Source organism: Parasteatoda tepidariorum, chromosome 3 (genome assembly GCF_982258835.1).
Source record: "Parasteatoda tepidariorum strain Cologne lab strain chromosome 3, Ptep-v5.0, whole genome shotgun sequence".
NCBI classification, from domain to species: Eukaryota; Metazoa; Arthropoda; class Arachnida; order Araneae; family Theridiidae; genus Parasteatoda; species Parasteatoda tepidariorum.
In genome coordinates this window covers 13,353,607-13,380,252 of record NC_141757.1, presented here as the reverse complement: position 1 = coordinate 13,380,252, position 26,646 = coordinate 13,353,607, and the positions used below count along the sequence as shown (strand labels likewise).

The window sequence follows — 26,646 nt, the reverse complement described above, 5'->3', positions numbered from 1 at the left end:
CTTATAGTGGTAGCTAAGTTTATACTATATATACGTGTTATACTTTGCTTTGTAAATATGTATTAGAGTTATTTTCCCTAGCACTACGCGGCGTAAAGGATTCAAAAGTTAATATGAAATGCTTATTTGTCTTATGGGGAGGCTTTTTAAAATGTTAGGAAAATGAGCGAAAATTCTGAAATCTTTAGATTTTTACTGTCTACCATTCTTTAAAATATTTTGCGAAAATCGTAGTAGTTGTTAGCCCTGTACAGTTAAAAAAAAAAGGGTGTAACCGCTACGAGTTAACAAGATAAAACCCACAGTTTCCTCAGTAATTATATAACGAATAAAGTGTAAACATTAAGCGGTGATGGGTCGAGGGATAGAGCCTTCGCTTTCCAATGGGGTGAACCGGGTTCAAATCCCAGCGATTGCTCGATACGAATTCCGCCTCCGGCTTGCACCGACCTCAGTGCTGACGTGAAATATCCTCAGTGGTAGACGTATCAAGGGTTGGAGTCCCTTTCCAGTCGGGTTAACCGTAGGAGACTTTCGTGGTTTACCTCTTCATGTAACGTAAATGCGGATTAGTTCCATTAGATAGTCCTCCGCGTAGGCAAATTTTTTCCAATACTTGATCCAGGAGTTCAATTGTCTTCTGGATTGGGTTCAAAACTACAAGGCTACAGAGTTGAACATTCGTTGTCGTAAACCCATAAAATAAGGTTGGCTACTCAACGACGGTTAGAAAAGTGTAAACATTTTAACATTCAGGGTGGAAGGTAGTTTATTTACCGGAGAATCACCCTCTCCACCGAGAGCTAGGCTTGTATGAAAAATTTTGTTTTATATATTTAAAAAAAAGTAACTATAAAGGCATTTTCATACTAAATTTTTGCTTTTTTGTTTAATTTGTGAAACGTGTGATTAAATAACCAAGATTTGAATAAATAATGTATCTTTGTGTGTCTGTGTATTTTAAGCTTTTGAAGAAGGAAGGAGCTTATAGCAGCTATGAGAAAGGGGGAATGGGTCAAAATAAGTTGGTACACTTGTAGTTTATTTAATACACCTGTAACAACAATCACTACGTATTACTTTTCAAATGAAATATATTTGTATAAAAATTATGTGCTACAAGATCTCTAAATATGAATCCCTTAACACACAGATTTTTTTGAAAAAAACCGGCCAAAAAAAAAAAACACTTTAGAACATTTTATTTTATTTTATAACCGTCGTTGAACAGCCGACCCAATTTCATGGGTTTACGACTACTTGCGTTCAACTCCGTAGCCTTGTAATTTTGAACCAATCCAGAAGACAAGGAAACTCCTGGATCAGTACCCCCAGAGGTATTGATTTGTTGTGGGAACATGGAGGACTTTGAGACTCGACAGATTTAACGTGCATCAGTCACCATTTACTACACGGGGAGTCTTCGGCCGGCGAGGATCGAACCCACGACCTCTTGGATATGGTCCCAGCGCCCTACCGACCAGGCTATCCCGGCCCACTTTAGAACATTGTCGTTTCTTTTCGTGAACAATTTTGATTGCGCTATTGTTCTATGGAAAAAGGCTATATTCAGCGATGCCAACTGCTCCAGACACGCCAAAATAATAAATTTTGCAAATATTTGACTATTTTTGATTGCTTTATAAAAGGCATAGCATGACATAAGCACTATAACAGGGTAAATTATATAAGCCTACGAATTATTTAGAAATAGTGGTGGATAAAAAATCTACTAAATTGAATTTATTAAACCTAGAATCACAATTGATAGACTACCACTTTAAAATATATATTTGCTGTCCGGGGCAAGTTGGCATCTCTGTAATATTTTATTCTTGAATAAATAAGTGTTATAGTTTATAATCCTATGTAAATGATAAATATAAATGAAACGATTTTTTTTCTTAGCTTTCACATTGTTATTTTCAATTGATTATATTCGAGTGTGAAAATTATAGCTGCATAAAATACAACACCGTTCAAATTATCTCGAGTGTGCACAGTTTGACCTGTTTACTATCACTAATTTTACTATCACTATTAGATATTTTAAGGCCTAATTATAGAGATATTTTATGTGTTGGAAAATAATATAAACTTACGTAACTTTAAATTTAGTGGAGGAAATTTAGTCAGCGTTAAAAACTACACTGTTTAAAATATCTCCTTAACACGTACACTCCTGGTTTTTGTGGGCATGATCAAATTTTCACAGTTCGTTCTTCAGATTTAAATCAAAAATCGTGGTTTGAATTTAAATAAATACTTTCTCCTTTCATATTAAATACGAAAAGATAAAAAGTTATCTTTAAGAAAAATGACTTGTTATCCGAGGAACTACGTATAAAAAATTCATTTCTCTCTTTCTCAGCTATTTTATGACAAAGAAGCCGCGTTGTTCAGTTTTCTTACTTGTTTTCCTTCTGAAAAAATAAAGATACTTCTCTTTCTTCATCTAACAACAGGATCTCTTTGTTCACTACCCTTACTTCGACGCATTTGTGTTCGTATTGTCAATCGTTTAGTCTATTTTTTGTTGCTTATATCAATTTCCATCAATGTTTTGTTTTTTTAAAAGAAGTTGAAGTTTAAAATAGCAAGATAAATCATCTTTATAATATCGGTACTGACATTGTATAAATAATGATACATTTAAAATAATTTAAGTGCATTCGGAAATAAAATATACTACTTACCACTTTTTAAAATTAGTTTCAAAAAAGTAAACGTAATTTATCTGAAAATATAATACGAGCTCTTTTTTTTAAATTTATTTTATTAATTTTTTTTCGCTGCCCATTAATCTTTATTATTTTTCATGTTTTCTCTATATTTTTAACTTATTTTATCAGTTCTATATACTTGCTGCTTATGCTCAGTAAATTAAACTTGTTATAATTTCCTTCGTTTTTCTCGTTTTTTTCTTCTTTTTTATTCTTTTTATCTTGAAACAACGTTGCACAGACTTCTTTTTGCCTGCTTTTTTAAATCGTGTGAAATGAGAAAAGCAAAACTCAATAATCAATTAACAAGTCTTGGGAATTTTTAAAAAAAAGGTATCTAACAATCGTAACAAATTTATGCCTTTCTGTTCGCAATTGGATATTTGCACTCCAAGAAGAAGACTTCTTAGACACTTGTGACCTACGTCAGCGACAGTTAATCTTTATCAGCAAAATGGCGTATTAAAGTTGAGCTAAGTTTCTCTACGTAAGTTAGAATGTTAACTAACGTAAGTTAATTAAATACAAAGCCGTTTCGCACATTGAATAAGTTTAAATATAATTCTTTCCCGTCTACTTCTTTTACTTAAATTAGATTTATTATTTGTTTATGTAATTGATAATTAAGGGGCTTGGCTCACTCGAAAAAGAATGGAAGAGCAGTCTCTAACGTAAACATACGCCACGTTTCAACAACCAATCAGAATCGAGATATCCACACCACGTCACTTGCAGGTGTCCCATTAAAGGAACTGTAGTAAAAAGAATAATTATTGTTCCTTGCAAACGATTTTCTTCTACGTGTAAACAAAACTTATAATTCTATGTTTCACATTTATTTGTTCAGAGCATGCCAGCGTAAGACGCGCCATGATTCAATTAATTGACGTCATTTAGTTGTTTCTCTTCCTAAAATAAAAAATATTCATCATTTTATCGAAATATGTCGCCAAGTCTAGGATGCCAGCGAGACTACGTAACTATAACATTTTTTAAATAATTCTATGATACAAATCGTTAAAGATAGGACGAATAAATTTTTATCTGGTGTGTTTAACTTTGAAAAGCTTTTATATTATTTTATAAGTATATTAGTATAATTTGATAACCAAATAAAATGGGAACTATATTCAGTCGCGGATGATTACTTAAATCCTGTAGCGCAACGGTCTTTTCTTAATTTGCAACTAAAGTATCTGTCACTTCCGTACAATAGAACCTTCAGAGTCAACGCGGAAGTACACAAATGAGTTAAAAATTTCATCTGTAATTAACACCATTTATCTAACTAAGCTAATCAGCATTCAACTAATCGGATTTCATAGACATATTGATAGTTAGTATCATTTATTTATTCAAATGTTACATCAAAACATTTCCTAAAACATTAAATGTTTAATAAATATGAGCTTGGCAAGGTTCCCCCCCCCTCAAACAAAAAACACTTGACTTGAATAAACAGAAAAAAATGAAGAAATACTGGATATTAAGCCATCATTAATTAGAATCATAAAATTGATAAGATTTCTAACTTTATTTCTCTTTAAAAACATTAAATATTTACCAAAGTTCATCATATCACTATAAAATAAATAAATCCTCTTTTTCTCTCTCTCTCTCTCTATCGTCTTATATAATCAATTTCCTGTTAGTTTGTTTTTTATTTAATATTCATTTTAACATTATTTGGCGACAAGAAGGAAAGGATATAAAATAATTGCCAGAAAAAATAAAACAGATATGATTCCTAAAAGGGAAATAACCTCAGTCCACCTTGAAAATAACGGTCCATTTCAATTAAAGACTTGAGTCACCACATTAGTTATCTTTTTTTTTTTTTTTTTTTGTGTTCCCTATCTAGAAAAAGAATGTGTTTTTATTCTTTTTGAAGACACTTCATAATTTCCTTCTTAGAGGTTCTTCCTTCTGGAGGACGAATTATAGTCACTATTGTCGCCAATAAATTCCCATACAAAGCGTTTTTTTTTTTTTTTTTTTTTTTTTTTTTTTTTTTTAAATTAATCATGCTCTGTTTCATTTCAATTTATTATGCATTTCCTCTCAATAATGGCGTCATTTACAGTTTTCATAATTTATTGGAATTGTAATAAAAACCGTAGCAAATTTGTGAAAAAATACAATTAATAGTTTTTACTAGCTATTATTTCAAGTTTAGAAAATCTTATGACGATTAAGTCATACTTTAATTACATATGTTCCGAGTGCCGGGTTAGTCCGGTTGGTAGGGCATTGTGCCCGTGTCCAAGAGATAGTGAGTTCGATTCCCGCCGGACGAAGACTCCCCAGTGTAGAAAATGGTGACTGGTGCATGTTAAATCTGTAGGGTCATAAAGCCTTCCATGTTAACATTACAAATCATACGTCTGGGGGCATTGAATTGAGATTGATCGTTCTCTGGTTCAGGTCAAAATTACGATTTGTGGATGAAGGAATGGGCCGGTCCATAAACGGGCAGTGGAGCTTGAGTGTCTGAAGTCATACTCTTGGCCATAGATGGCCAAACGGAAAAACAAAAAACGCATCTTCTGCCTTAATTTGTCTTGGTTTCACCAAACAGACTTGCTATTATTGGTAAGTAGTATTAGAAACAACAACTAAAACACAAATTTTCCAGGTTTGTCACAACTGGAAAAATTTTGAAAGGTGCTTAAAGGTGCTTATTTTCGATTTTGGTTATTTAAAAGCCCTTAAAGGTGCTTTTTTCATTGGGTGTTTTTAAAAAGGGCTTCAATTTCCCTTTTCAAAAATGAGATTTTTTTTTTCTCGTTCCCATGTCGATTTTCGTCACGTATTATGCCACGATTTTCGCCACGTGCTTTTCACATTGTTCTATTCAACGATTTCACAATCCATTTCGGCGTACCGTCGGTCCATAGCGTATGAAAGCGCCAAACATTTTACATGTTTGGTGAAATACTTGCAAGTCAGTATTTGCTGTGTCTACTGAGCTGGGTTCGGTGAGATTATTGCCTTCTCATGTGCAACTCTGCGGCATTTTGCAAGATATTCTTAATTTCAGGCTTCATTTTCCAACTTCTGATATCGTTCTAAAAAATCTCTCAAGCATTTTATAATGGCTGATATAATCAAGAAAAGAGTTCTTTGTCAGAAACTAGTTATTTTACCATGATCGTGTAAAGTCTTTGAAAATTATTTTGCATTTTGTTAATGTATATAGTGCTTAACAATATTTTTTGAGTGCTTAAAAAGGACTTAAAAGGTGCTTATTTTTTGTTGAAAGATTTGACTACGCACCCTGTAAAAGGTGATGATATATATTTCTTGCGACTGCCGGAAATTTTACTGATTTCAATTTCTCTTTAATTTTGGGAATTAAATTGTCCAATTTTAACATCTAGATATATTTATATTAATTTAAAAATATGTTTTAGAGTAAGTCGATATTAGTAAAACCATTTTCTTTTTTTTTTTTTTTTTTTTTTTTGTTCAATCTTTTTCTGCCTCTTTTTAAATTTTTTCCGGTTGTGACTTTTTCTTTTTCGCTAAAAATATTTCACTTCTTTTTCGCCAGAAATGGATTACAAATCAAAGATTTCGAAGCCATTTTTCCCCTATGAAAACATCGCTTTACAATCTAAAAAAGAACATTGTTGCACCAATAATTTTTTCTATATTGTACAACATCATTGAATTGAACTATAACAAAACCTTAGTAAACGAAAAACAATAATAATTCAGTTAAATGTTAATAAAAAATCAAACTCTTAATATAAACTAGGAGGCTTCGCCCCCTGCTCGCTGGCGCTCGCCAACCCCCGGAACTGCTTTCGCAGGTCATTTCGGATTGCTTCGCAATCCGATGCTCGCTTTGCTCGCTCATTGGATACGTTCTTAACGTCTAGCTTTTGTATACTTTTTTGAACACTGAAGTTCCGAAAACTTTTCACTGTAGAAAATTCTAAACCTGCGCATTTCAATATTAATTTGAAATTGCAAACAGTTCACATATTTTTCTTAATCACACTATTCTAAATTTCAGTTGTTGAGAAAAGTAACTGTTGTAAGTTTTGTTTTAAAGTCTTTTCCACCAGAGGGCTAAAGGCATGTGCTGTAAAACAATATGAAATAGTACTGAACGCCGGATGTAAAGCATCGGCTTCGAGGAATATAATTTTGTGAGAATTTTTTTGATAATTCGGTGAGAATTCACCCGATTAGACATATGATGCTCACTACGTGCTCTTGCGCCCCGAAGCCTATCAATTAAAACGTATTAGCGTTTTATATAACATGGATTAGCCATATGATGCTCACTACGTGCTCTTGCGCGCCGAAGCCTATCAGTTAAAAATGAAAACTGTTGCCAGCGCGAGAAAAGAAATATTATCGGTTTTATTGATACATACGTACGTATTAGCGTGTTATATAATATAGATGAAATGTTATAAATAAAAACAACTAGGAGGCTCCGCCCCCTGCTCGCTAACGCTCGCCAACCCCCGAGAATTGCTACGCAATCCTATGTGGTTCACGCCGTGAACCATGGCTCGCTGCGCTCGCTCGCCAATGAACACAATGTTCTAGCACAAAGACATAGTATATCATCATCAAAGACGTAGTATTGTACTTATGTAAAAGAATTCTACCAATGTTCTTATTGGCTTTTAAAAAAGTATATTAGCTATTTAGATTGTACATGGTGAAAAAATCAAAACATTAGCTAAATGAGAAACATATTAGCAAAATAAATTATCAAATATTGCAGTTATTCACCTAAATTCAACTAAATGTGTATAATAAATTAGTTAATGCTAGAAATTCTGAAAGTTTTAGAAAAAAAATTTATTATTTGAAAATATAAACTTTAAATCCTAACTTTTTCTTGTGAGATAATAGCCCTCAAAAAGTCTTTCATTTTCAAGAAGACAAAAATTTGTTTTATCGCCAAATGAAATATTTTTTGGTGATCAGCATTATTGAAATCAATTTCTATATTAATTAACATTTGTGATAAAGTACATAACATTTTAGAACAAAATAAGGATGTTTTACATACAATAAATTAAAATGCATGGTTGTTAGCATTACCCAAGAAATACCACGTGGAGGTCGCCATGCTGCATTTCTAATCGGGGAGTTTTGATTTTGGCAGTTCCCCTTGCCTACTGCCAATAGAAGTTTCAATTAAATTTTTTCCAAAAAACATTTTTTTCCGCAAAGCTCTAAGAAATTAACACTAAGCGAAACACAATTATAGATTTGGCATCTTGGAGCAATTACTGAAAGGCTGTCAAATGACTTAACTCTTGACAGGCCAACATAAAGTTGTCAATGACTAAAAACTTGTTTAGTCAATACTAAACTTGTTTTCTCAAAAATCTGATCTTGTGACTTATTTATAGTCATGGAGAAGGCCAGCCTAATTAATTCCTAATTGAGTTTAATTTAAATATTATCATGTTTTTAGGGCATGAATCTGAATTGAACAACCTGATAATCCTCACTCTGGTTATTTTTTCCGTTTCTAAAAGCGCTATATGTTGAGCCAGTTTAAATTAAATATTATCATGTTTTTAGGGCATGAATCTGAATTGAACAACCTGATAATGCTCACTCTGAATATTGTTTCCGTTTTTAAAAGCGCTATATGTTGAGCCACCTCATGTGACATTTGCAATGTGACATTTTTAGCAGCAATCATTGGTCGATTTTCTAACGTTGCCATTCGGGGAGTTGTAATGAGGCTTTTTTTTTTGGTGCCGTGTAAGAGAAATATATATATAGATTTTAATAAAAATTAAAGTTAACAAAAAACTTCATAAGATTGAAAGTGTTAATATTTTTTTCTCCTTTTTTAAGAGGAATTTTAATGAAACTAGAGATGTCATTTATATTTATTTTTATTTTAATATTTAATGATCATTTTTATTTTGGAAAAAAAAATTCAGAAGTTATATTTATTTTTCTGATCAAAACACTTTTTTCTTCCTTCATTATTTATCACTGAAAAACTGAGACGGCTTCTCATATTGATTTACTTTCCTTTTTTTTTTGAAAGGAAAACGGAAATTAAAAGAAAAAAATGCCTTTTATCATTGCATTCAAGTATTTTTCTTTTTGTTTACATCTTAATAAAATATAATTTTTTTCTTATTTTCTTTATTTCCTTATCTTTTCTTTCTTTTTATTTAATGAAAGATGATTTACGTTTTTCATAACTACGACAAACATTTTTTTTAAAGTCATTATTATTATTCTTTTATGGTTGAATGAATAAAGGTAAGAATATTTTAATTTTCATTTGGAAAGACTCGGGAGGAAAAATAATGAATTCTTGGAAAATCTTTATTTTCTCTGGAGAATTTTAAATAGGATAATAGAAGGAAAAAAACTGCAAAAATCTCTTCCTGTTAGGAAAAAAAATTTAAGAATATATTGAATTTCACGAACACTTCAACGAAAATTCAATTTCTCGCATATTTTTTCTCCCGTTATCTTTTCACAGAGAAATCATTGATTTATTTTGTGAATTATTTGCTTAGGGATAAGGAAGACAAGCTCGTTTTAAGAATTTTTTTTTTTTATTTATTTATATTGACTTTTAATTGAAATGTCCCACTTTTTTTGCTTATTAGAAAAATCATAATTAGTCATCAAATTAAAGTGTCCCTCTTTAAATATATTAAATGAAAAGGTTAGATTTTTTTTAAAATATTCTTTGCATATATTTTTTTTTATAAAAGAATTTAACAAGTAAATGTCGAAAATGTAAATGTAAAAAAATGTAAATCTCGAAATGAAACATTTATTTTAATATTTTTCTACGAATAATACAATATAAATAAATATTATAAATAAAAAGTATTTAATTATTAAATTATTAAATAAATAATAAATAAATATTCAGGTTGAGTTTAGTTATTACTCACAGAGTGCCATTATTTTGTCGACACATTTTTGATATTATTCTAGAATTGATACTTGAATAGTTAATAGTCAAAATGAAACATTTATGTTTAATATTTTTCTACGGTAATATAATATAATAAATAAATAATAAATATTTCAATATGAACTTATTAAATAAATAATAAATAAATAAATTATGATAAATAAATATTATGATAAATATAATAAATAAATATTCAGGTTGAGTTTAGTTATTACTTACAGAGTGTCATTATTTTATCGAAACATTTTAAATATTATTTTAGAATTGATACTTGAATAGTTAATTTATTCTGGAATTATTAATTAAAAGTTTATTTTAAATAATTATTTTCCACTAAAGTAAAATTATTCAGTTAAGCTTATATTTTAGATACAAATCATTATTCATTTTCTAGAAATTAGAAATTGTAAGTTTATCTTAAGTAACTATTTTTCAATGTACTAAAATTATTCAGCTGTATGCTTACATATTGTCAACAAAGCTCATCAGATTTAATGAAATACATTATTTTATTAAAACTTTATTCCTTTATTGGAGAATAACTGAGCTCTTTGGAGGTGAGTATATATATACACATACACTTATCTGCTCCTTTGAAATTAAAAACATATAACCTTAGATAAAAACATATGAAGATTGAAACATAGAAGATAAACATAGAAGATAAAAACATATGACCTTAACGTATCGCATCATGCAATGAATTTTCACCTCCTTCCTATGACTCCCTACGTAGCAAAGAAGTGAGGGCACTTAATATTCAAAAATTGAATAGTAAATATTTAAAAAATCATGATTAAGAGTACAATATTAAATTGTACTTAATGAATAAATCTCATTAGCATATGTGAATATATTAATCAAAAATTGACTATTAATTAGATTAAGAATATTTAGTAAATGTATGAAGTATTAAATTTTTCCATCTTATCGGTCAATCAATACCAGTCTTCCAATCGGGTGTTATGTCGAAAAGTTGAATTTACAGGTCTGGAGCGGCACCAAGACTAGTTTAATATATGCATAAACTAAAAATGAAAGACCTGAAATATGACTTTCGCTGTCAAAAATCAATATCAAAAATGGGTGATGATGGTTTTTATTTGTTGTTTAAAGTGCTATAGCAAATAACTGAGATTTTGACGCGTTGTCGAAAGTACTATCCCAATCTGTCTGAAATAAATCTGTTAAAAATATCATTACTACCAATTTAACAAGTTTTTCAGGGAAATTTTGTTTTTATATTTCAAGCTGATACAAAACTTCTGCTTTATTTCATTCTTGATCTAGTAAAGTAAAATTTAAAATAATTTGTCCACTAGACTGCAATTTATAGTAATAATAATTGTAGTATTACTAGAAAATATCAAGGAAACTGGGATTCCATAAACTTTTCTAGTAACGTTACAGCATTAAATTTAGTAAACATAACATTGTTTACTATATTTAAAGCAGTTGCGTTACTCGACAATTTATGTAGTCCTAGTTTTCTAGAATTTTTCTACTAAGAATGGTGAATAACGTACTGTAATTAAGAAAAAAATGTTGTTTAGAAAATAAAATTACGTTTTCACGTTGTGATTTCTTACGTTTGGGGGTCACAGCTTGTACCCTTGGTGTCATTCTAATTTTATTACCACTGAAAAAGCGTTTCTCGAAAAGTGCAAATGTTGGCACTAAAATTAACATGAATATGTTTATAATTTATTTTTATTTATTTCTAGCAGTTTTACACTTTGATATAAATATCGTATAAATATTACCATCATTAATCACTACACTTGATTGCAATTTATTACCACTGAAAAAACGTTTCTCGAAAAGTGCAAATGTTGGCAGCAATGTTAACATGAATATGCTTATAATTTTTTTTTTTTTAATATATTTCTTTCTAGCAGTTTTACAATTTGATATAAATATCGCATAAATATTACCATCATTAATCACTACACTTTATTCCCACTGAAAAAAACCTTTCTCGCAAAGTGCAAATGTTGGCAGTAATGTTAACATGAATATGTTTATAATTTTTTTTTAAAATTTCTTTCTAGCAGTTTTACACTTTTATATAAATATCTCACAAATATTACCATCATTAATCATTGTCCTAAACACTGATGATAAGTTATTCAAAGAAATTAAAGCTTCCATCCATAGTCCATTAGCTAAAGTTTGTGCTTAATCAATCATCTACTTAGCTTCTCATGACGTCGCTTCATTTACATAATACCTCCCCACATCATTAAATACACCTCCGAGAGCTCTTAACATGATTCTGTTCCTATCCATAGGGATGGATCGTAATCTAGATTTCCCAATGTAAGGACAAGTTATTAGGTTGAGAAAGTGCATGGCGTGGAATGTGCAGTGACTGATATCTCATCCTCCCCCCTCCCCTAAGTCCACCCCTGATCAAATCATAACACTTCTTCAAATTGTCCTCCCCATGACTGGAAGGGAGGAGGTCATGGACTGCTTGTTGCTCACCCTCTCAAAACATCATTTAATAGTCTGCCGGTCGATCGATGCATTCCACACAAACCAGAGTTGGCCAAAAATGTAATCGATTACATTTTTTGATTACAGTAATCAATTACTTGTAATCATGATTACAATTTTCAAAAATTTTGATTACAGCTGTAATCATGATTACAATATTGATTACAGTAATCAATTACTTGTAATCGTGATTACAAAGTTTGATTACAGCTGTAATCATGATTACATAGTCGATTACAGTAATCAATTACTTGTAATCATGATTACAATTTTCAAAAAATTTTGATTACAGCTGTAATCATGATTACAATTTTGATTACAGTAATTAATTACTTGTAATCATGATTCCAAGTAATTGCGATTACAAGTAATCACAACAAAAACGATTACAAGTAATTATGATTACAAGTAATCAAAATATATGATTACATGTAATTTGATTACATGTAATTTGATTACAAGTAATTATGATTACATGTAATCTAATTACACGATTACAAGACTATTGTATTCTTATAAATGATTATATTTTACAGTAGATAGTAGAATGTATTTTATAATGATACATTTTGCATGTATTAACATGTACTGCATTTTGTACGTATTTGTATACGTACAAATGAATGTAACTGAAATGTATGTACATATGATTTTATCTAGTGCATATGTTCAGACATTTTAGCATCACACACATGTACATACACTTATATTGTAGGTATAAAATATATGTACGTATGTATATAGATAATAATTACGTATGTATGTGCAAACAATGTAGGCATGTACATTTATACACAATGAATATATGCATTTTATGCAAATATTTGTGTATGTAAAATGTATATCTATGTTCATGCACGCATGTATATACAAGTACTTGTGTTTGTACGAACATACATACATTGTCTGTACAATGTATGTCCCATGCATGTATGTGCAATTTATTTATGAACAGTACAATATATGTATGCATGTACAATATAGGTATATCTGTAGGATGTACAATATATGTATGTATACATGTACATGATATGCATGTCCAGTGTATTTATGTACATGTACATAATATGTTCATGCTCAATGTAGGTATCCAAATATCCATAATACATTTGTGAACTGTTGTACGTACATTGGGAGTATTTATATTTCACATATATTCATACATGCATTCGACATGCATAACGTACGTACATACACACATTTGAGATGCATATATTGTACAGATGTATATACATATAGCGTACAGATGTATATACATATAGCGTATAGATGTATATTCATATAATGTACATATGATGAAATGAACATATAATGTTCATATAATGTACATATGTGTGTACATATACAGTACGTATGTGCATAAATATATTGGGCATAATTCTTTCGTACAAATTTTACATGTGTACATGCATGCTATCTCTATCTATGCATATGGTGCAATGTATATATGTACAATGAATGTATCCACACATGTACAATACACGTATGTTCCATGTATGCATATCCATATGTACTATATATGCACGTACAATACATGAATGTATGTACATACATTGTACATGCGTACATACATTACACGTATACATATGTACATCATATTTATATCTAAATATGTGTACAATGCAATAAATAAAATGCATGTAAGTTAACTTTTAATGACTCAAGCAAGTTAAATGACAAAATCAAACGATATTTAAATTTAGTTTTCAGCTTTAATTGTTCTATATCATTTTGAAATTCTCTGAATAAAAAATTATTTTCAGGTATTTTCATGAAATGTTTGAAAATACAGATTTATTTTTTTAATAACATAATGCATGATTCATAGAAATTTTTTAAATGGTAAGAAAAACGGTAAATTTTATGTGTGGAATTAATATTTAGAAATTCCAAATAAAATTATCGTTTGCTTTCTAAAAAATATGAGGTCGAGTTTCATATACCTTAGAATAATTTAAAAAAAATTTTAATAACTTAACTCATATAAATTTTTTTAATGTATGCACAATGTATGTGTATATTGTAATTACATATATTTAAATGTACGCACGTATTTGTACATTACTTGTAATTATGTACATGTATACGTTGTATGAACATGCATACATTGTGCATATAACTATTTTTTTGTACATCCATGCATTACATGCGCATAAGTATTAACAAAGTATGTAGTTATACAAGTACATACGTAAGTTGTACATAAGTACATACTTTGCGTGCACATATATCGATGTACATATAAATATGCATGTATACATGTACGCATTTTACTTACGCAACTATGTGCATATATTGTACCATTAAATAACATTTTTACATATTGTACGCAAATACGTACAATTTTATATACAAACATACATTGTATATACGTGCTATTATCGTAAATTTATACAATATATGCATTTAAGTACATAAAAGCATGCAAACGCATAAACATTATTTTCATATACGTTCATACATACATTGTCTATGTATACAAAGATACAAAACATTGCCTTTTTGTACAAACTAACATACATGCGTACATGTATCATAAATGCATAATTATATGTACTAAGCATATGCGCATTGCATTAGGTATATTACAATATAATTATGAATATTGTACGTACAAACAACGTTTGTGCATACATTGTATGTATAGGAATCGCAAATTGTACGTTCATGCGTGCGTACATTCTATGTACATAAAAATATGTAAACACATGAATACTTACATAAAAAGTTTGACTATAGTATACAATCGTAATAACTTGTAATCGTATAGTTTGATTACAAGTAATCACAATTACATGTAATCAAATTACATGTAATCATGATTACATGTAATCATATATTTTGATTACTTGTAATCATAATTACTTGTAATCGTTTTTGTTGTGATTACTTGTAATCGCAATTACTTGTAATCATGATTACAAGTAATTGATTACTGTAATCAAAATTGTAATCATGATTACAGCTGTAATCAAAATTTTTTGAAAGTTGTAATCACGATTACAAGTAATTGATTACTTGTAATCGTGATTACAAGTAATTGATTACTGTAATCAAAATTGTAATCATGATTACAGCTGTAATCAAAATTTTTTGAAAGTTGTAATCATGATTACAAGTAATTGATTACTTGTAATCGTGATTACAAGTAATTGATTACATAGCTGTAATTATCTGTAATCAATTACAGTTGTAATCGATTACTGTAATCAACGGCCAACTCTGACACAAACAAGATCAGCTGCGTTCTAGACAGTCACCTTGAAATGGTCCCCTCTATTTCTTCCTCTGAGGGGACAACACTAGACTACATGACGCTTTGCTCTTTTTTGTGGAAAGAAGGAGAAAAAAAAATTATTTGAAAATTTCTTTTTTTTTCCCCTTTGAATTTATCGTAAAAACAAATTTACACCTTTTTAGGTATCTTCTTCCTCAAAATCTTACTACCAATTTTTTTTGCAGCTTACTGGCTCAATTAATAAATGTTCCGAAAGATCCAAAAATTTAGGAATGACTTAAACTTTTTTTTTCTTTCGGAAAGAAAAAAAAAAAAACTGTTGTAAATTTCTTTCTAGTTCTGAAACATTAAAAAAAAATTTTTTTTAATTTTATTTTGATAATTTGACGTGAAAGCAAATTTACTCCATTTTGTTTTGTACTTCACAAAACAAACTGAAATGGATATGCATGTAAATAGATTCAAAAGTGTATTTACATCTATACATAATAATAAACGCGGCTGTGTGTGTGTCTGTTTGTCTGTCTGTAATCACAATATATCGCCCCAGAAGCCTCGCCCAGGCACGAAACTCGGCACATAATTGTGTTTTGACATAATGAAGAAGTATATTTTTTCTTTTCAAAAATTTGGATTAGTTTTTTAGTTATCAGTCATTTTGTAAGAAAATCTATGCTTCAAAGAGTATATTCAAAAAACTATTAAAAAATGCATATACTTTTCTCCACTCTTATAAATCTATGCTAATGCGAACCTTACAATTGAAATATTAACTTTCGACAACTTAAACCAATAATATACGAAGGAATTAATAATTTAATTGTAAGGTTCGCATTAGTTTACATTTATCAAAGTGGAGAAAAGTTTAACTTTTGTATTAAAAATGTGGAGACATATTCGATACGTAAATAGAACGCTTCGCTTTGATATGATAATCGCTTTCCTGCTATGTTTTAAAAAACTTTATTTGTGAGAACCTTTAGCGTGGCGGACAGCTGGCCGCCTTAGGCGGCTAATCAATAAATAAACATAATAAGCTTATTATATGTATAAACTTAATTTTCTTCGTGTTTTTTTTTTCTTCTTTCTTCTTGATTTTTTGATAATGGCTAATACGAGGGTTACTCTGAAATTTTTGAGATACGCGCAGACGAGAATTTAGAAAATAAAAATAACGGTTTAATTTAAAAATATAAAGTATTTTAACACAGCAGACGATTTTTTACTGACTTACTTCGACTTGTTAAGCGTAGAATAAATTTTAAACAGAAGAGAAAATGGAGTTGACGCAAGAACATTTTCGCGCTATGATTTTCTACGATTTTAAAGCAGGATTAAATCAAGAAAAATGCGTTCAACGGTTGCAATTAGTATTTGGTGATGAATCTCCAGCTTGTGCTACTGTATTCAGATGGTTGAAAGAATTTAGCAGAGGTCGCAATTTTCTTCAGGATGAAGAATACACAGGAAGGCAGCTGTCGGCAGTAATCCTGGATAATTTGTCTGCCATACGAAAAATGTTAAAGAATGATAATCGCTATACCTATCAAATTATACAGAAGGAACTTAACTTAGGATCAGCAGGCATACACAAAATTATTCGTGAAGAATTACATATGAAAAAAGTAGTTTGTAGAATTACATATGAAAAAAGTGGTTCCCCATCATCTAACTGAGCACCAAAAAGAGGAGTGTGTCAGAATCAGTAAAGAAACTCTTAAATTGCTAAATGATGGTGGTCACCGCATTATTTCTAAAATTGTAACGGGTGATGAAACGTACCTATCGTTTTTTTACCTTTCAACGTGCGTCAGGAAAGCAAAGTATGGATCTTTGAAGATGATCCCACGCCGACAATGGTGAGAAGACAACGCGCACTGAAAAAAGTGATGTATGCCACTTTCTTCAGAAGTACGGGACTGGTCAAAGCCATCAAGTTGGAAGGACGGAAGATATTAACAGCAAACTGGTATACCACTAAATGTCTTCCAGAAATTCTACAAGAAGTGAATGTTAGGGGACTAAGGTTTCACCATGCAATGCATCTTCGCATACAGCCGGATTAACAGTTGAGTTTCTTAAACAAAAACAAATTAAAGTGATAGAACATCCGCCGTATTCACCTGATCTAGCCATGTGTGACTTTTGGTTCTTCTGTAATCTAAAAAGGAACTTACGTGGTCGTCGTTTTCATTCAGAAGAAGAGATTGATGTGGCTATAAATGCATTTTTTTTCATCCATTCCAAGAAATGAATGGCTTGAGGCATTTAATCTGTGGGAAATTCAACTACTAAAGTGCATTGATGCTGGAGGAGACTACTTTGAACACACCTGAAATTTTGTAAGTGTAACTTTAAAAACCTAGTTGTATCTCAAAAATTTCAGAGTGACCCTCGTATAATCAAGAAAAGAGTTTTTTTGTTGTTGTTGTCAGAAACTGGTTATTTTATCATGATCATGTGAAGTCTCTGAAAATTGTTTCGCATTTTTTTATTGTATATAGTGCTTAAAAATATTTTTGAGTGCTTAAAAAGTACTTAAAGGTACTTATTTTTTTTAAACATTTGACTATACGCACCGTGATAAAATACCTGCCACCCTAAATGTCAAGTTGTACTTTTAAACATTAATTTGATTCATTATGCGAAAATTAAAAGCTTTTTTGTCTTTACTTTCACAAAAAATAAGAAGATCAATAAATTTTGAAAGAAAGCGTGTAATATCATGACTTCTATAATAAATAGTAATAGACATGAAAAGTTTACCTCTCCGGAAAAATGAAAAGCAATGAAATATTTTATTACCATTCCCCCCCCCCCCATTATTATTCCGGGAAAGTAGCAGTATTTCTGTCACTGCCACAAATAAGTGCTAATTCTCGATGACATGCGATTCTTCTATTTCGGGCAATTATTAAAGATAGAACATAATGGTAAAGGAACTGAGAAATAAAGAGTTTCTAATATCCCATGGAATTTTTTCCATTATCTTTTAAATTAGTAAGGTTCAGCAACAATTGTTTCGTATGTTTTGAATCATAGCTTATGAAGTTTATTTTGTATTGAAACTCTGTGTAAGTCATTGATTTCTTTTTTTTATCACAAAAAAGAAAATGATCCAGGGCTTACTTAGCGGAAATGGAAAAACAACATTCTCTTCAACTCTGCTTGGGAATTTCCGCAATCCTACCAAACCTTATGCATAATTATTTTATTCTCAAATTAAAATGGATATAATTAAGAGACTTTAAAAACAATTTATCCCGATTACTACTATTTATAAACTAAGCATGAGTTGGGTTTGCAAAGGAAGAATTTCGGCTTTTCAGTGATTTAACCAATTGATACACGAATGTAAACAAGTGCATAGAGGTTTCAGTCACTTAAAAACAAAAAAGCTGTATAGTATCACCTCATAATTAAGATTTTGAGTAGCATCTTATAGTGCGTCTAATAATTTGGGGCCAGTACTGTGAGTAATTAAAATATTCCGGTTGTTACAAACCAAATAAAATACAAATTTTTCATTTTAATATAACCCGGCCTAAAACTTCGAAAAATATTATGTTCCCAATATTTTAAATAATTTCCGTTTAAAACGTGTTGCAGCTTGTCCCACTTTGTTTTCTTTTCAAGGAACAATAAATCTTGCTCGAAATCGCCTTCCATTTAGACCGGAGAAAAAAAAATGACTTTCTCGCACCGACAGGAAATCGTTTTCAAGTGCAATAGAGCCATTGTTTACAGTCCAGGGTCTTCAGATGTTCGAAAAATAAAGTGTTCTTTTTTCCCTCCCGAGGTCTCGGGAACTGCAGCACTTACAGTGGAAAGTATCAAGCCACAAATGTTTTTCTTTTCATATCATAAAAGGTTTGATGTCTGTATGCTTTAAAGATGGTGCTGGATAATGGATGTAGTACCACGAGCCTTGTCCATCGATTGCTGCCAGATCCACAAGCTATTTGAAGGCCTTTGTATATAAAGATTGAACAAACATTTTAAGACATTATGTATTTATTTATCCGACGTATTGTTACACATTGCCATGAAAGATGATAGCGCTCACTTTATATAGGGTGATATTTAAAAAAGAGAAGATATAAGATTAAGTTTATCTTCCATTTTATCAGCTGAGACTAAGGGATGAATGAGGCCGGATAGCATGTGGCCGGATATTATATTTTTTATTAAAATCATAATCGCCATTGCATTTTTATATTATTTACTCTTTTTTTTATGTGTCTTGTGAAGAAAAGTTTTTGAATTAAATGACTGATATTTTTGATAGTTGCCAATCGTGTACGTGTTGCAATATCAAATAAATAGTTAAATATAGCGTCGGGTAAATAGCACTATCTGAACAATCTTTAATATGTTAGATACAGCTGCGGTGGCTCAAAGGATAGAGCGTCCGCCTCCCAATGGAGTGACCCAGGTTCGAATCCCAGCGATGGCTGGTTAATATGAACTCTGCTCCCGGCTAGCAGTGCTGATGTCACAGCGCTGACGTAAAAATAGCTGATGTCACAGCGCTGACATAAAAATATTTTAAGAGGTAGACGGATCATGGGTTAAAATCCTCTTGCCGTCGGGCTAACCATGGAAGGTCGTTTTCCTCGATTATGAGTAACCATTGGACACCATGACATTGAAAATAATCTTTATTTTTCAACTTAAAATTGCATTCGGACGAGCCAACAGCAAAATATCTTCTCTAAATTATCGAATTGCCCTCTTTTTTTAGTGCTGTGATCTAACTTAAAACTGATGATCAACTGGTGATTTTCTAAGTAGATAGGTATTCCATATCCGAATTTTTTATTGGGGCAATTTTTCCAACTCGTTCTGATTACAACTTTCACCTCTACAGATACCTCAAATTTTAATCGTTGGGTTTAAATCACCCGACATCGACGTTGATTTTAATTGTCGATTGAAATGACATTTGTGGGCCCTTTTTTATAAAAGTATTTGTTTATTATTAAAAAAAAAATTTTTAATACAATACCACAGCCACCAAATGTCACGTTTTGCGGAAATCTTGTTTCTAGTGTTAGAAAGTTTTATATTTAAATATTAATTTTTTTTAAATAAAATTAACTTGATGTAAAATAATTTATGCACCACTACGTAGGAAAAATTCTAATGAATTTATAAAAGAGCTGACAATCTCAATATGATGTATTCGAGTGATTAATTATACAATAATACAATTATTTTATTACCATTGAAAAACCCTTTTACAAAAATCTGAAATCTGGCTGCTATGATTAGATGTTTGACGCGAAAGGTAATAATTCTTGGCATCGGTTTTTAACTAAGCACTTAATAATAATAAAAGAAAACACTAAGAATATTGGCTTGCGGTCACGTGAAAAACTCTTGCAAAAAGCATTTCGTACCTAGGAAAAAAAGAAAAAGAGCTGTTAGCAAAGTCATATCATTTTTTGAGAGTGCTAGACATTATTTTCCGGCAAGAAATATCTCTGTAAATATTGGGTGTTCAAATTAGTTCGGTCCTTTTTTTTTGTGATCAAAAATGCATTTATTTCAGAACAAAATGAAAGAACAGATTAATCAAAGTATTGTCCATCTCTGGCTACTACTTTTTCCCACCTCTCAGGCAATTTTCGAATTCCATCTCGAAAAAATGTCTCGTCTTTTGAGGCGATCCAAGTTGGGAGCCAATTTTCGATTTCTGCGAAAGAAGTGAACTGGTGACCTGCCAAATCGTGCTGTATCCCTCTGAACAACAAGTAATCAGAAGGAGCAATGTCCAGCGAATACAGTGGGCGCGGTGAAATATCCCGCTTGAGCGTTTCCAAACAATTTTTTACGACTTTTGAAACATCAGGCTGGCCGTTATTAGACAGAAGAATAACTTTGTCAAGTCTTTGCTCGTATTCCGGCCGTTTTTCTCGTAATGCGCGGCTCAAACGAATCAATTGTAGCCTATACCGATCGCCCGTAATGGAATCACCAAGTTGTAGCAACTCATAGTATACGAAACTATTCAGCATTCTTCATTTTACATTCTTGAAACGTCGAAACCATTCCCTACGCGCTTCAGCTGCACCTTTCTTCCAATTAAAGCAGAAACATAAAACCTCCCGCAAATGGTGCTTCGTTACCACAAAATTTGACATACTCAACAAAGTAAAAAACAGGGTTTTTGTATGAAACTCAAAGCGATATAAACTGAATATTAAGGACAGATGTCTAACCTCTCTGAAACCACCAAAAACCAGCTGTCGCTATGAAGCATTCATAACAGCAGAGGCATCTCTTAAAAACGGATCTAACTAATTTGTACTCTCAATATTTTACAGCTATTATTGTATCTACTTGTATCTGTTAGTAGTAGTTTCGGATTCTTTCTTTCTTTCCTAGAAAAAAGGATAAAAATGAAAGGTTCTTCTTTACCAGTAACTTTGACTTTTCTGAAAGTATGCAACCTCTGCCTTGCTAATTTCTGTTCGTTGTGGAAACGAAGTACCTAAAATTGCCGTCCGGCCTGTGTAGGGGTTAGGGAACTGGCCTTGCATCAGAAAGGTTCTGGGTTCGAATCCCGGTCAAGGCATGGATGTTCTTTCATTCTCTGTACTATCTGTCCTTACTGTGGGAGCAGCGTTGGCCCATCTAATATAGTGCCCCTGAAAGAGTGGTTAATAACTGCCCTTCAGATGCCTGTATGACCTTCAGTGTTTCCTAAAGTGTGGTACGCGTACCCCCAGGTGTACGGGTACAGTTTTGCTAGGGTAAGTGTTCTTATGCGAAATATCTTGCAACAAACGAAAATTTCAAAAAATTTTATTTAAAAACAAAGCTAGCCATGAAAATTTAGGATTACGTTTTTTTCTATTGACTATTTTTTACAGAGTTAGCAGTTAATAATTAGTGGTGTCAATAGCCAGTTGTGATTTTTAACTTTATTCTTCATTCTAAATAATCATATTTTTAAAAAAAAATACATTCATTTTTTTATTAGTGGTACACAGCGTTACGAAAAATTTAGAAAGGGTACACAAAAGTCATAAGTTTGGGAAACCTAGGTCATTCTCCAGGTAGGCATTGGAGAAAAAAAAAGTATCTAAAATTGTAAAAAAGTTGTGTTCGTTTGAAAAAACAACCTATCGGATAAAATTCTTCATCGATATATTCAAACCACTAAGATGAAAAGAAAAAAAAAACCTATCCAAAGGATTCTGAAAAAAATCCACGTCTGGTTCGTCTCCACGAAATAATCAATATCTTTTCACCTCTGGCGTGTTAGTTTCTACCCCACCTATTATAGATATATCTTATCAAAACACAAAATTCCTCAATGCAAAGTGTAGATTAGATTTTTAATTCCCAATTCTACAATAAATTTTAATATTTTTCCAGTCATTTACGACTCCATACGAAATTCCCTGAGGCCGCAGGAAAAGTGGTGTCATCGATTTCAATTTTTTGTTCTGGTTCTTTTCGTTTAAAATGTTTTTTCCGTTTTATTTAAGCACGGTGAGAATCGGAAAACAGGCGTTTTCTACTGTTTGAATAACGATGTATGGGGTGTTAACCCACAACAAAGTGTAAACGATAATTGAATTTTCCTGTTTCTTGCTAGAAGGCAACTCGTAAAATTTACGTACGCCCCAGTGTTCTTAACGCTTTTATTTTTTCGATATTTATAGATGAAGTATTATGAGTGATATTGTGTTGCTTTTGTAAAAGTAGCCATTTATTTTAATATTATACCATATGAAGCTCATTGTTTAAAATATTGTTCGTATACAAGTTGTCATTGAATTATCATTGTTTTAGAAAACAGGGTGCTTAGAGTTTTTTAAAGGTGCTTATTTTCGTTTTTTAAAAGCCCTTGAAGGTGCTTTTTTTCATTGGGTGTTTTTTAAAAGTGCTACATTTTCCCTTTTTCAAAAAGAGATTTTTCCTTTACTATGTCGATTTTCGCTTCGAATTATGCAAAAAGTCACACTTCTCATTGTTCTATTCAACGTTTTCATAATTAATTCAACCCCAATCTATTTCGGCGTATTGCCAGTCCGTAGCGTATGAAAACGCCATTCGTTTTACATGATTCAAAATTTCATGATTTTTGTCAATTGTCAAAAACAATGCCAATTTTTTTTTTTTTTTTTTTTTTTTTTTTTTTTTTTACATGACGGTTAAAACAAGATAAAAGTGTCAATTATCGAAACTTATCAACCCTGCCTAATTATGATTTTTTTAAGTACTTAAATTTTTTTTGAGTGCTTGAAAAGTGCTTAAAAGGTGCTTATTTTTTTTCAATTATTTGGCTACGCGCCCTGGAAAAACAACGTACTATTGAGATATTTGCTGGATTCTTACGATCCCTGAAAAGAAAATCCTATGGGACAGTAATTTTTAGAGAATTTTAGTATTTAAGTACTAATTACATTGCAATTTAGAGAGTTTTAGTATTTAAGTACTAATTACATTGCAATTTAGAGAATTTTAGTATTTAAGTACTTATTATATTGCAATTTAGAGAATTTTAGTATTTAAGTTTTTATTATATTGCAATTTCCTTACTAACAGTGTTTACTATACTTTTTTTTAAGGAAAAAAAAATAAAAATTTGTTTTATCTAGAAGAAATTTTGTTTAACTTTACTGATTCTAAGAACTGATTTCTTTTTCTTTTTTGGATTTTATTTTCGCAATGAATTCTACGATATTACTTTTCATTAAAATTTAATCGAATCCTTACTTATGTGCACATGCACACAAATAAAGATTTTCCTGGTCAAATGTAAATACTTTCACTATGCACTTAATCATTAATTTGAATAAAGTACTTGTTAAAAAATTTTAGATAAAAATCTTTTATTTTGAAATTTTTTTTTTTAAATTGTTATTAAATTCTTATTTTATGGAGTTGTTCACGGTTTGAAAATAAAATACAATAATCTAATATGCTTTTGAATGAGTAGCTGAATTGTCAGTGAAGCTAGCAATATGTTTATACTCACAAAAATATGCATTTTGCAAATGTAATGAAGATATTTACAATTATTAGTACTTATTCAATTGTCTAAAGTGCTAGTTAAAATTTACTAAAGTTATTTTGAAGAAGAAAAAAAATCCAAAATCTAAAATTTTGTATTGTTTTGTACTATATTTTCACTATATTTTTCCTATTAAGTTATTTACTATGTTAGTTAAGATATTTCAAATAAAGATACTTATATTTCGTAGAATTGCGCGCAATATGAAGACAATCATAGTAATATAATATGATTTTTTTAATGCGTGATAATCCTTACAAATAATTACCACAAAATGCTCTTTACAAATATATATAAAGGATACTATCTCTACAGTGTAGCTCATTCGATTGATTTATCTGATTAAAATTTTTAACTAAAGATATTTTGAGCAGCTATGCGTGATGTAAAAACAAACATTATCATCTAATGTGTTTTTTAATCTTAGCCTAATAGTCTAAGGACCCATGAAAATATGTACACGTATATATAAATATTATTTTAAAGCTATGATCTAACTTTCTTATTCATTTATTTATTCTATTGTTCTATGTATTTATTAAAATTTTTAAATGATATATTTTGTAGCATTAATCACGATTCAAAGACAAACTTTATCAAACGTCTTTTTTTTTCTTTTTTTTTAATGGGTTGACTAATAGTCTAAGGACCCATTCCAAAAATGGAGATTACCTCACCAAAATAACTCAGCCCCAGCGCCCATAACATGGGAATTAGGGAGGAGAATTATGTGATACCCATTTCAGCCCCTCTATATTTGACCTCCCCTGTAAATAATTTCAGGGTTTACGTGATAGCTTCGCAGATGGGGTTTTGGGGAAGTCAGAGTGACTTTTTGGTCCGACTCACCCTCGTTTACTTCGTAGAATAGATGAGTTTTTGAGCGATGGATTTCTGTGCACTGCTCACCCCCCTTTTTTCGAACCCATAACCCCCCCCTTCTGGATCACGTGACAACGCCTACACGCGGTGATTGCCGGGCGGGAAAGTTCGTCCATTCTCATGCTAGAGAAGGAAGAGTGAGTTGACTAGTGTGTTTTGTGTTATCATTTTCATCAATATGTTATCATTCAATGGATAATAATTAATCGTGTTGTGTGAGCTTGGATTTTATCATAAATAGAAATCGTTAAGGAATAACTGTTTCAATCGGATTTGATAAAAGGTATATTGTTAAAACTACATTTTTCATCAATCAAATACCTGTTGAACTATCGATATAATTTTTAAAGTATTTTAAAGTTTTTATTTATTAATTTATTATTAGTGACAGTATAATTTTCATTCCATTCCTATTTAATTTCATACATTTATTTCAAAAAAGTTTCATCCGAATCTAAAAGTGCAATTTTGTACGGACATACGTAATACTTCTAAAGTTTTTTATTTATTTATTTATATTTAGTGCTAATATGATTGTCATTCCATTCCTATTTAATTTCATACATTTATTGAAACCAAGTTGTATCCAAATCTAAAAGTGCAATTTCTTAAAAACTTTATTATAATATGGCAGGGTGCGTAGTGTTTTTGGAAAGTGCTTATTAGCTTATTTTTGATTTACGTTTTTTAAAAGCCCTTAAAGGTGCTTTTTTTATTCGGGGTCTGTAAAATGCGCTTAATTTTCTATCTTTTAAAAAGAGTTTTTTTTCTTTGCCGTGTCGATTGTCGTTCTAAATTACGAAAAATGCATGAATTTCCCATTTTTCTCCGCAATATTAATCAAAAACTGGTTATTTTATCATGATTATGTAAAGTTTTTGAAAATTTTTTTGAATTTTTTTGATTTTATGTTTATAAATAAGAACTTTAAACGATGGAGAAAAAAAATGTTTCAATGCTGCACAGATCCTAATTATGAGTTGTTGTTTTTTTTGGAAAGTTGTAAAAATATTTTTTGAGTGCTTGAAAAAGTACTTAAAAGGTGCTTATTTTTGTTGAAACATCTCGCTACGCACCCTGTATTGGAATGGTATAACTCGTAGCCAACCCCGGGCAAACATCTAAATTTTTTTTTGTTTTGTTTTGTTTTTTTGTTTAATTGCAAGTTTAAAATTTACTTGGCACCTTGGCGATTGTAGTTGGCGCGACAGATTATATAGAGATGCCATAGGTGACTAAAAATATAAGAAATGGTAAAAACTCGAATCATTTTTTATTTATGTAATGTATACATTTAATTATTCATTCCTAACTACCACTATGTCATACATTGTAAATT

The 26,646-nt window shown here is 30.6% G+C and overlaps 1 protein-coding gene across 4 annotated transcripts in view; it reads left to right on the top strand.

Moving 5' to 3' along the window:
* Positions 1 to 26,646, top strand: part of LOC107440185 (LHFPL tetraspan subfamily member 2a protein) — a 58,562-nt gene that overhangs the window by 11,339 nt on the left and 20,577 nt on the right. For 2 of the 4 annotated variants that reach the window (XR_015432427.1, XM_071185641.2), the window contains exon 1: positions 25,218 to 25,590. The exons of the other annotated variants lie outside the window; for them this stretch is intronic. The gene's annotated coding sequence lies outside the window, so the exon portion shown is untranslated. Of the gene's footprint in view, positions 1 to 25,217; positions 25,591 to 26,646 lie in introns of those variants that run through there. 4 annotated transcript variants of the gene reach the window in all.